Source organism: Taudactylus pleione, unplaced genomic scaffold (genome assembly GCF_031769625.1).
Source record: "Taudactylus pleione unplaced genomic scaffold, aTauple2 ptg000101l, whole genome shotgun sequence".
Classification (NCBI taxonomy): domain Eukaryota; kingdom Metazoa; phylum Chordata; class Amphibia; order Anura; family Myobatrachidae; genus Taudactylus; species Taudactylus pleione.
The window spans coordinates 319,694-332,099 of NW_028284503.1; the positions used below are offsets into that span (position 1 = coordinate 319,694).

General features: G+C 45.7%; 1 protein-coding gene across 24 annotated transcripts in view; it reads right to left on the reverse strand.

Moving 5' to 3' along the window:
- Positions 1 to 12,406, reverse strand: part of MICAL3 (microtubule associated monooxygenase, calponin and LIM domain containing 3) — a 134,857-nt gene that overhangs the window by 111,013 nt on the left and 11,438 nt on the right. For 19 of the 24 annotated variants that reach the window (XM_088470576.1, XM_088470575.1, XM_088470574.1 and 16 more), the window contains exon 1: positions 3,896 to 4,023. The exons of 1 other annotated variant lie outside the window; for it this stretch is intronic. The gene's annotated coding sequence lies outside the window, so the exon portion shown is untranslated. Of the gene's footprint in view, positions 1 to 601; positions 622 to 3,895; positions 4,024 to 4,169; positions 4,247 to 12,406 lie in introns of those variants that run through there. 4 more of the 24 variants (XM_088470577.1, XM_088470578.1, XM_088470554.1 and 1 more) reach the window with 3 other exon arrangements.

The window sequence follows — 12,406 nt, forward strand, 5'->3', positions numbered from 1 at the left end:
CCCGGGGTGCTGGCACACTGCGGACCATTAAGGGAACACATTCTGATCCCCACCCCCCCCCCCCCTCAAAAAAAAAAAAAAACTAACTAAAAGCATGCACAACCTTACGGGAGGCCTCCAGACCTCAGCACAGGCACCCAAAACTGCTGCTGCTGGATGGGTTTGGAGGTCAAACAAATACAAATTGAAAACAAATATCTAACAAACATAAAAATTCAAAAAAAGTTGCTGTCCCCATTCGTTTTTAGGCGAACAGAGACTGTTCGCCTAAAAACTCTGAAAATACGGGGCATTTATGCAGCATGTCGCAATGTCCATTATATACCTGGCTCTGTTCCGCCAGGGTTCATACATAGCGCATATAGTACGCAGAGCTGTACAGATAAAATTTAATCATTCAGGACGACCCGTCCCAGGGAGCTTACACTCTATATTCCCTACCCCTCACACATATCAGCACAGCAAGACAGCGCAGGAGTCCAGTTTATCTCGGTAAGCACCGATTGGAACCCAGCAGGCCAGCAGAGCACTGCAACCCAGGGGTAACGTTCCCGGTATCACACACACGCGCCCTGAGCTGTCACACGGAGCGCTATCGCACCTTGTATGTCACAGATATGGGGAGCACTTCACGTCTGACACACGCATTCCTCAGTCAGTTGCTGATGTTACTGCCGGTGTCACAGGGACAGAGTAATTAGAGACGTCTAAGGCAGCGCTCACCACAGCAAACTCTAGGGAGCCCAAAATAGAACAGCACGCGTTTATCTCCACTTAAAGGGGCAGAATGATAGGACATACACAAAAATAAAGGCGTTTCGTAGCCCCCTACAGGCTGTGCTGTACAATCCCATCCCCTATATTGGCAGCAGTCCCATTCTAGGCTGAAGAAATATCAAATCAATAGCAACCGGTAACATCAGTGAGGCACAACGTACCTCCTACCTCAGTTTGGACGCGCTAACCAGGACTTCGCAGGGGTTTTGACTTTACGCATCTAAACCAGTCACTTGAACGCAATATGCGCAAAAAGTCACTATTGGATATCACCCCCTGATCTTCCGACACTTTAGGCTAGAGATCGGGCGTGAAAAAATAAAAAAATTAATTCCCCCTATTGTCACGGCCAAATGCACAGAGTTTAGACACGTAAAGCAGCTAAACCCTGGCAAAGTCCCGTTTAGTGAGCCCGAGCGGCAGTTTGCGCTCCCAAAAACTAGTCTTCCGCGGATTTCTGCTCGCCTCCTCCGGAGGGCGCGCGCATAAGTCTGTGCGCTTGCAACACTCACGCCTGGTCAGAGCAACAATTCAATTACGCTGGTGGACGCCCATTATTAATGGACGAGCAAAAAAAATAAAAAATTGAATTCCACCAAGATAGAGCTAATAATGACCTCCTGAGGCATGAGGCACCTGGTTGTGACTGCCCTGACATGAAGCTGGATGTGGTGGGTGCGACTCGCTAGAGGAGCTGAGAAGTGGTTTTAAAAGAAAAATACATGTCAAGTGCAAAGCCCCGAGGCGTTCATTTGTAGTAAAGAAAATAAATTAGGTTATTTCAATTTTGTACGGCCTCAATGCCGTCGTAACTAGTTTTCACCATTTCGGAAGAGAATAAAACACACACATTATATATATTATATATACATACACACACAGAATTTGTGCAAGATACTGGCTGCCCATGGTAGCCCAGTTACCCGCAGGCCGGCAGCTCAGTGCTGCTACATACCAGTACACAGAGTCACGTGGAGGGGTGCAGAATGTCTCATCTCAGGCCCAAGACCATTTAACCATAAAACCAAATAAAAATAAAAAGAGCCTTTACAAGAGCAAATGGGCTGCGGCCGACAGAGGTGACTGAGGGCCAAACACTTCACTGGGGAGTGTGAGATTCCAGATTTTTGACTCAGAAAACTTTTGAGGGGTGTGGGAGGCTCGGAGCCATCACTGGGGATTAACCAGCGATGTTCTAGGCTTTCAGCGCAGCAAAAATGCTGTCGATGTGTGAAATCCAACAGCGGCGCAGAGAGATGAAACTCGGCGCAATGGCCAAGAGCCCGAAATTTATCTTCTTACAGAGTAGTTATACTACAGCCTGTACAGGTGTCGGTGCATGCATACAGCAGGCCTGTGTACGTCTATTATCCCTCCTTTTGTGCAGCACAAAGGGCCGTTTTCGGTGCCTTATAAAAGCCGACGGCATGACGCAGCAACAGGGAGAGGGAACGGTACCGTCCTCTGGAGCCACATAAAGGGAATCTTACAGCTGCGTCGCTGCCAAGGCACCTTGTGTATGGCGGGGATAAAAATAGCCCGGAGGCCGAGGAAACCTGCCGCTTCAGGGCAAAGCGCCGCCGATCTGCCACAGAGCTGGACTGGAGCCGCACACTCCGGGAGAACCGCGGGCACTGCAAAAACCAAGTCTCCGGGAATAATACAGCCGAAACATTCCCTTGCAACAGTGGAAGCGCATTAATAATATATAACGTTGCATCATTTAGAAATCACTTGTGCCAGACGGGATGTGACATCTCCTTGTCTATCTGCAGCGGAATCATTAACCCCACATAAACCCTGCCATGCAAAACAGCCGTCACACCGGCAACGCAAGACGCCCGGTGGATTGAGAGCTCTTCAACACAGCGCTGCATTAGCACAGGGGGAGGCGGATTGTTTGTAGGAGAGGGGGAGAGTCACACAGGGGGCCCTTGTTCTGTGCTGGCAGACAGGCACTGACAGACATACATTACAGAGATAAAGCTCACACATACAGCTGATATCCAGCAAGTCACTGACTCACAGACAAAACACTTTTACAGAGCTGGCGGTGAACACCGGGCATAGGAGCGCTGTGCGCCATACAGGGCGAGGGTTTCACAACTGGGTACAATGCCCTGTGGGCAGGAAAACATCTTATTGGCTGTCACACTAATGTTGGTTAGCAAACCCCACAGAAAGTAGTAGCTTCATGAGACAGCAAAGCAGCATAGGTGGCACATATATATATATATATATATAGATATATAGATATATATATATATATATATATACACACATATAATACACACATACACAATATCAAGGCGGCACTCGGAAACAGATGAAAACAATACCCTCACCAGAGGGATTTTATTAGTGGGAGTGCCGGAGCAAATATTATATATATATATATATACATATATATATAAACACACACACACACACACACACAGCATATTCCATTGTACGATACAATTGGACATATATATGATTATTTTTCCTCTTACCATAGCAATGCCGCCTGTATGTGAGGATAAGCCTTACATACTTGCAGAGAGGGGGTCTGGGTTTTTAGGCAGCTTTGAGGGGGCGAAGTTATATGATGCTCAGCTATCAGATCACCTTACAAAATACATTCCCATATACAGGCCCAAAATAACCAGGTGCCTAATACAGCCAGACTCAAACCCTGAGGAGCTGGGGCGCCAATGCAAAGACAGGCATCATCTGGCGTTGGGGGAACTACAAAGCCCAGCAGGAACCCAATGCCAGAGGCATGCTAAGGCTTGTAGTCCAACAGCAGCTGGAGAGCCACACACACAGACTGCAGAAACCTGTCCCAAGGTCACCATGGAGGGATGAGGACCCAGGCATGTGGGGGTGACCCATTCCATGACACTGAGAGGGGGGGATAATGGGGAGGGGGTGAGGTGGGGAGTGCTCCTATACACTCAGGGGGTGAGAGTGGCATTAACCCTTGCAGTGACCTCCGGGTAACATCCATCCAGTGATGAGACTGAGCCCTCGTTGCTGCATTCCACCCCCAGGACCTGCAGGTGCCCCCTGCTGGGGCTGCCAGGGCTGAGCACCCCTCAGTGGCTGGCCCCTGGGGGCCCATGTGGGCGGGTCTCACCTCTCAGCCGCATCCTCGGACAGAGCCAGCACCAGCCCCTCCCGGTTAGAGCTCTCAGGCGGCAGCGGCGGCTCCGGGAGATCTCCGGACAATTCCAAGCTGCAACATTGTATCCAGCAGCAGCAGCCGCAGCTCCCAGGCCCCGCCCCCTGGAGCCAACCACCCTCAGGCTGGGGAGGGGGGTGACTGCGGCTGCTCAGCAGCCCGGGAGGAGGGGTCCCTGCCTCAGCGTCACACCCCCTGCCCCCGGCGGCGAAGACACGTGGACACTTACCGGGAGCGGGGAACCGGGAGCCAGAAACATGCCTCCCCCCCCTGCAGGCAGATGCGGATGGTTCAGCCCAGTGTGTCAGCCGACTGGTTACAGCGGGGGGGGGTGAGAGAATGTCATAGGGAAAATAGGGGGGGCGGGTTACAGAGGATGAACTGACCAATAGGAGAGCAGGGATTATACACAGGCTCCACCCACTTGTGTGCGGAGAGAGATTTAAAGGGACAGAACAGGATTATTATTAAAATTACTACTAATAATACTATCACTATTATAATCATTAGTAAAATCATCATTATAATATTTATCCCTATTATCTTTTTTTACTATCACTATCATTACTATTATCTCAATTTAAATATTTATTTCTATTATCATTTTTCTTATCACTATTATCATTACTAAAATGATCATTATAATATTTGCTACTATTATCATCCTTATCACTGATATCATTACTAAAATTATCATTATTACTTTCATCATTGCTATTGTTATTATTATTGTATTGCAATACTGCATCATATACTGCTGGTATTATTTACCATCAGTGATTAATACACACACACACACACCAGACCAGACCTCCTGCTGAGATCCCAGCATCTTATACAATTACTTGCAGCTGTCTTACCCTTGGCTGCACTGACACCGGCCCCATATTAGCTATTATACTGTAGTACACACAGGTGAGACTGACATCTACCTGCAGGGGGAGGGGCTTCTTCTGTGCACACCTCACAGAGGAAACCAGACCCATCAGGGCTGCACAGGTAACAATAGGTGGATGATTGCATTGTCCTTGTGACAGACATGAGTAAAGGTGCCTACACACTAGGCGATCTGGTGTCCGATTTCTCCCCCGGCAGTCGTGGGCGCGATTTGGTGTTAAAAACTATCCAGATTGACTCACGATCTACCGTGCATCCTAATTATTCCAGTGCATCGTGACTGAGATTTTCAGATCTTGCCTGCAGCAGGCAAGATCGGAAGATGCGATGTATGACCAGCGGGTACGCGCATCGGCATCGTGATCGTGAGTGGACACTCACGATTAGGATATTTTATGGTGGGTACACACTACACGATATGCTCCCTGAGCGATATCGTGTAGTGTTGTCCCCGGCAGGCTGCGCTCAGTGTCGTTCATGACATTGAGCACAGCCGCTGAACGATATCGTTCAGCGCCGGGCTCTCTCCCCCATTCCCTGACATGCAGCAACCTGACGAGATCGTCAGGTTGGCCTGCATGTCAGCCCGATGAACGATGATGACGAACGACCCGCGGGAACGCGCGTCGTCGTCATCGTTCATCTTTTTGGGGTTAAAAATGGACGATAAAGTGGACGACTGAACGATAACGTTATCGTTCAGTCGTCCACTTTATCGCCCAGTGTGTACGCACCATTATCCCATATGTGCTGTGTGTATTCCTAATTTACTCATTTATATTACACCCTGCAGCCAGAGCTAATCCAACTGCAATAGAAGCAGCAGCCACCAGCACCTTATACATCCATAGTACCCTCACTATACACAGGGAGTGTCTGACAGAGCTGTCACTTATAACCATTAATAACAGATATTAGGGTGAAATGTCACCAGAACGGGCCTAGTTTTACCTTTTGTATTGGTCGGTATTTTGTTACATCCCATATATACATTGTATTACACACAGACATCATTGAAAGCATCAAGTAGGCAAAAAACATGTCAGCGCCCGGTCACACCTATTATATAGAATATCAGCTGGATGATTATATAAAAACACTGTATGGATACAATGACCCAGAAAAAAAACATCTCAGTATATATCTAATATAATATGAGGAATTGGTTTATATACAGTATAGTGGTAATATAATAACAGGTAAGCCCGGAACACATAATAAAAGTAAGTGCACATGGCATGAATACAGATAACACACTGTAACGCTCACATATACAGATACTCACCTCACTGCTAAGGAGGCTGTAACTCTCACATATACAGATACTCACCTCACTGCTAAGGAGGCTGTAACTCTCACATATACAGATACTCACTCACTGCTAAGGAGGCTGTAACGCTCACATATACAGATACTCACCTCACTGCTAAGGAGGCTGTAACGCTCACATATACAGATACTCACCTCACTGCTAAGGAGGCTGTAACGCTCACATATACAGGTACTCACCTCACTGCTAAGGAGGCTGTAACTGTCACATATACAGATACTCACCTCACTGCTAAGGAGGCTGTAACTCTCACATATACAGATACTCACCTCACTGCTAAGGAGGCTGTAACTGTCACATATACAGACACCTCACTGCTAAGGAGGCTGTAACGCTCACATATACAGGTACTCACCTCACTGCTAAGTAGGCTGTAACTCTCACATATACAGACACCTCACTGCTAAGGAGGCTGTAACGCTCACATATACAGGTACTCACCTCACTGCTAAGTAGGCTGTAACTCTCACATATACAGATACTCACCTCACTGCTAAGGAGGCTGTAACGCTCACATATACAGACACCTCACTGCTAAGGAGGCTGTAACGCTCACATATACAGACACTCACCTCACTGCTAAGGAGGCTGTAACGCTCACATATACAGATACTCACCTCAATGCTAAGGAGGCTGTAACTCTCACATATACAGATACTCACCTCACTGCTAAGGAGGCTGTAACGCTCACATATACAGATACTCACCTCACTGCTAAGGAGGCTGTGACGCTCACATATACAGACACTCACCTCACTGCTAAGGAGGCTGTAACGCTCACATATACAGACACTCACCTCACTGCTAAGGAGGCTGTAACGCTCACATATACAGACACTCACCTCACTGCTAAGGAGGCTGTAACGCTCACATATACAGACACTCACCTCACTGCTAAGGAGGCTGTAACGCTCACATATACAGATACTCACCTCACTGCTAAGGAGGCTGTAACTCTCACATATACAGATACTCACCTCACTGCTAAGGAGGCTGTAACTCTCACATATACAGATACTCACCTCACTGCTAAGGAGGCTGTGACGCTCACATATACAGATACTCACCTCACTGCTAAGGAGGCTGTAACGCTCACATATACAGACACTCACCTCACTGCTAAGGAGGCTGTAACGCTCACATATACAGATACTCACCTCACTGCTAAGGAGGCTGTGACGCTCACATATACACATACTCACCTCACTGCTAAGGAGGCTGTGACTCTCACATATACAGATACTCACCTCACTGCTAAGGAGGCTGTAACTCTCACATATACAGATACTCACCTCACTGCTAAGGAGGCTGTAACTCTCACATATACAGACACCTCACTGCTAAGGAGGCTGTAACGCTCACATATACACATACTCACCTCACTGCTAAGGAGGCTGTGACTCTCACATATACAGATACTCACCTCACTGCTAAGGAGGCTGTAACTCTCACATATACAGATACTCACCTCACTGCTAAGGAGGCTGTAACTCTCACATATACAGACACCTCACTGCTAAGGAGGCTGTAACGCTCACATATACACATACTCACCTCACTGCTAAGGAGGCTGTAACGCTCACATATACAGATACTCACCTCACTGCTAAAGAGGCTGTAACGCTCACATATACACATACTCACCTCACTGCTAAGGAGGCTGTAACGCTCACATATACAGATACTCACCTCACTGCTAAGGAGTCTGTAACTCTCACATATACAGACACTCACCTCACTGCTAAGGAGGCTGTAACTCTCACATATACAGATACTCACCTCACTGCTAAGGAGGCTGTAACGCTCACATATACAGACACTCACCTCACTGCTAAGGAGGCTGTAACGCTCACATATACAGATACTCACCTCACTGCTAAGGAGGCTGTAACGCTCACATATACAGATGCTCACCTCACTGCTAAGGAGGCTGTAACGCTCACATATACAGACACTCACCTCACTGCTAAGGAGGCTGTAACGCTCACATATACAGATACCTCACTGCTAAGGAGGCTGTAACGCTCACATATACAGATACTCACCTCACTGCTAAGGAGGCTGTAACGCTCACATATACAGATACCTCACTGCTAAGGAGGCTGTAACTCTCACATATACAGATACTCACCTCACTGCTAAGGAGGCTGTAACGCTCACATATACAGATACCTCACTGCTAAGGAGGCTGTAACGCTCACATATACAGATACTCACCTCACTGCTAAGGAGGCTGTAACTCTCACATATACAGATACTCACCTCACTGCTAAGGAGGCTGTAACTCTCACATATACAGATACTCACCTCACTGCTAAGGAGGCTGTAACGCTCACATATACAGATACTCACCTCACTGCTAAGGAGGCTGTAACGCTCACATATACAGATACTCTCCTCACTGCTAAGGAGGCTGTAACGCTCACATATACAGACACTCACCTCACTGCTAAGGAGGCTGTAACGCTCACATATACAGATACTCACCTCACTGCTAAGGAGGCTGTAACGCTCACATATACAGATACTCACCTCACTGCTAAGGAGGCTGTAACGCTCACATATACAGATACTCACCTCACTGCTAAGGAGGCTGTAACTCTCACATATACAGATACTCACCTCACTGCTAAGGAGTCTGTAACGCTCACATATACAGACACTCACCTCACTGCTAAGGAGGCTGTAACGCTCACATATACAGATACTCACCTCACTGCTAAGGAGGCTGTAACGCTCACATATACAGATACTCACCTCACTGCTAAGGAGGCTGTAACGCTCACATATACAGATACTCACCTCACTGCTAAGGAGGCTGTAACTCTCACATATACAGATACTCTCCTCACTGCTAAGGAGGCTGTAACGCTCACATATACAGATACTCACCTCACTGCTAAGGAGGCTGTAACGCTCACATATACAGATACTCACCTCACTGCTAAGGAGGCTGTAACGCTCACATATACAGGTACTCACCTCACTGCTAAGGAGGCTGTAACTCTCACATATACAGGTACTCACCTCACTGCTAAGGAGGCTGTAACGCTCACATATACAGGTACTCACCTCACTGCTAAGGAGGCTGTAACTCTCACATATACAGATACTCACCTCACTGCTAAGGAGGCTGTAACGATCACATATACAGATACTCACCTCACTGCTAAGGAGGCTGTAACGCTCACATATACAGGTACTCACCTCACTGCTAAGGAGGCTGTAACTCTCACATATACAGATACTCACCTCACTGCTAAGGAGGCTGTAACTCTCACATATACAGATACTCACCTCACTGCTAAGGAGGCTGTAACTCTCACATATACAGATACTCACCTCACTGCTAAGGAGGCTGTAACTCTCACATATACAGATACTCACCTCACTGCTAAGGAGGCTGTAACGCTCACATATACAGATACTCACCTCACTGCTAAGGAAGCTGTAACGCTCACATATACAGACACTCACCTCACTGCTAAAGAGGCTGTAACGCTCACATATACAGACACTCACCTCACTGCTAAGGAGGCTGTAACGCTCACATATACAGACACTCACCTCACTGCTAAGGAGGCTGTAACTCTCACATATACAGACACTCACCTCACTGCTAAGGAGGCTGTAACGCTCACATATACAGGTACTCACCTCACTGCTAAGGAGGCTGTAACGCTCACATATACAGGTACTCACCTCACTGCTAAGGAGGCTGTAACGCTCACATATACAGACACTCACCTCACTGCTAAGGAGGCTGTAACTCTCACATATACAGATACTCACCTCACTGCTAAGGAGGCTGTAACGCTCACATATACAGATACTCACCTCACTGCTAAGGAGGCTGTAACGCTCACATATACAGACACTCACCTCACTGCTAAGGAGGCTGTAACGCTCACATATACAGACACTCACCTCACTGCTAAGGAGGCTGTAACGCTCACATATACAGATACTCACCTCACTGCTAAGGAGGCTGTAACGCTCACATATACAGATACTCACCTCACTGCTAAGGAGGCTGTAACGCTCACATATAAAGGTACTCACCTCACTGCTAAGGAGGCTGTAACTCTCACATATACAGACACTCACCTCACTGCTAAGGAGGCTGTAACGCTCACATATACAGATACTCACCTCACTGCTAAGGAGGCTGTAACTCTCACATATACAGACACTCACCTCACTGCTAAGGAGGCTGTAACGCTCACATATACAGATACTCACCTCACTGCTAAGGAGGCTGTAACTCTCACATATACAGACACTCACCTCACTGCTAAGGAGGCTACAATCAAATGAGACAACAAACAAAAGGTTGGTTTTTAAACGACACCCGGACCATCCTATATGGCCGCCACAAAGGGTGATCTAGGTGTGGGGTCCCCCAGCAGCATTGCCAGCAATCAGGCCCTTACTGTTGGGTTATGAACTGAAATAATTTTTTTTTATCAAAATATGAGTGACTGAATACATCATGTTTATAATGTTCTGGATGCCCACTGATATACACACTGACATACACTGATATATACACTGATATACACATATACTGACATACACTGATCTACACACTGACATACTGATATACACTGATCTACACACTGACATATACTGATATACACTGATCTACACACTGACATATACTGACATACACTGATCTACACACTGATCTACACACTGACATATACTGATATACACTGATCTACACACTGACATATACTGATATACACTGATCTACACACTGACATACACTGATATATACACTGACATACACTGATATATACACTGATATACATATACTGACATACACTGATATACACTGATCTACACACTGACATATACTGATATACACTGATCTACACACTGACATACAATAAAATACACTGACATACACACTGACATATACTGATATACACTGATCTACACACTGACATACAATGATATACACTGACATGTACACTGACATATACTGATATACACTGTTCTACACACTGACATACAATGATACACACTGACATATACTGACAAACACTGATCTACACACTGACATATACTGATATACATACACTGACATACACTGATCTACACACTGACATATACTGATACACACTGACATACACACTGACATATACTGATATACATACACTGACATACAATGATATACACACTGGCATACACTGATATACACTGATCTACACACTGACATACTGATATACACTGACATACACACTGACATATACTGATATACACTGATCTACACACTGACATACTGATATACACTGATCTACACACTGACATATACTGATATACACTGATCTACACACTGACATATACTGATATACATACACTGACATACAATGCACACTGGCATACACGGATATACACTGACATATACTGATATACCCTGATCTACACACTGACATATACTGATATACATACACTGACATACAATGATCTACACACTGACATATACTGATATACACTGATCTACACACTGACATATACTGACATACACTGATCTACACACTGACATATACTGATATATACATACACTGACATACACTGATACTAACTGACATATACTGATATACCCTGATCTACACACTGACATATACTGATATACATACACTGACATATAGTGACATACAATGATCTACACACTGACATATACTGATATACAATGATCTACACACTGACATATACTGATATACACTGATGTACACACTGATATACACTGACATATACTCATATACACTGACATATATATACTGATATACACTGATCTACACACTGATATATACTGATATACACTGATCTACACACTGACATATACTGACATACATACACTGACATACAAGGATATACACACTGACATACACTAATCTACACACTGACATACTGATATACATACACTGATCTACACACTGACATACTGATATACATACACTGATCTACACACTGACATATATTGACATACATACATTGACATACAACGATATACACACTGACATACACTAATCTACACACTGACATACTGATATACATACACTGACATACACTGATCTATACACTGACATACATACACATAAGGGTAAGCACAGGCAGCAATTGTGATTTTGTAGGAAAATTATAGCAAAATGAACCAAAACCAGTGGTTCCCGAACTGAGCGCCGTGGCACCCTGGGGTGCCTCGAGAGACTCGCAGGGGTGCCTCATGTTGG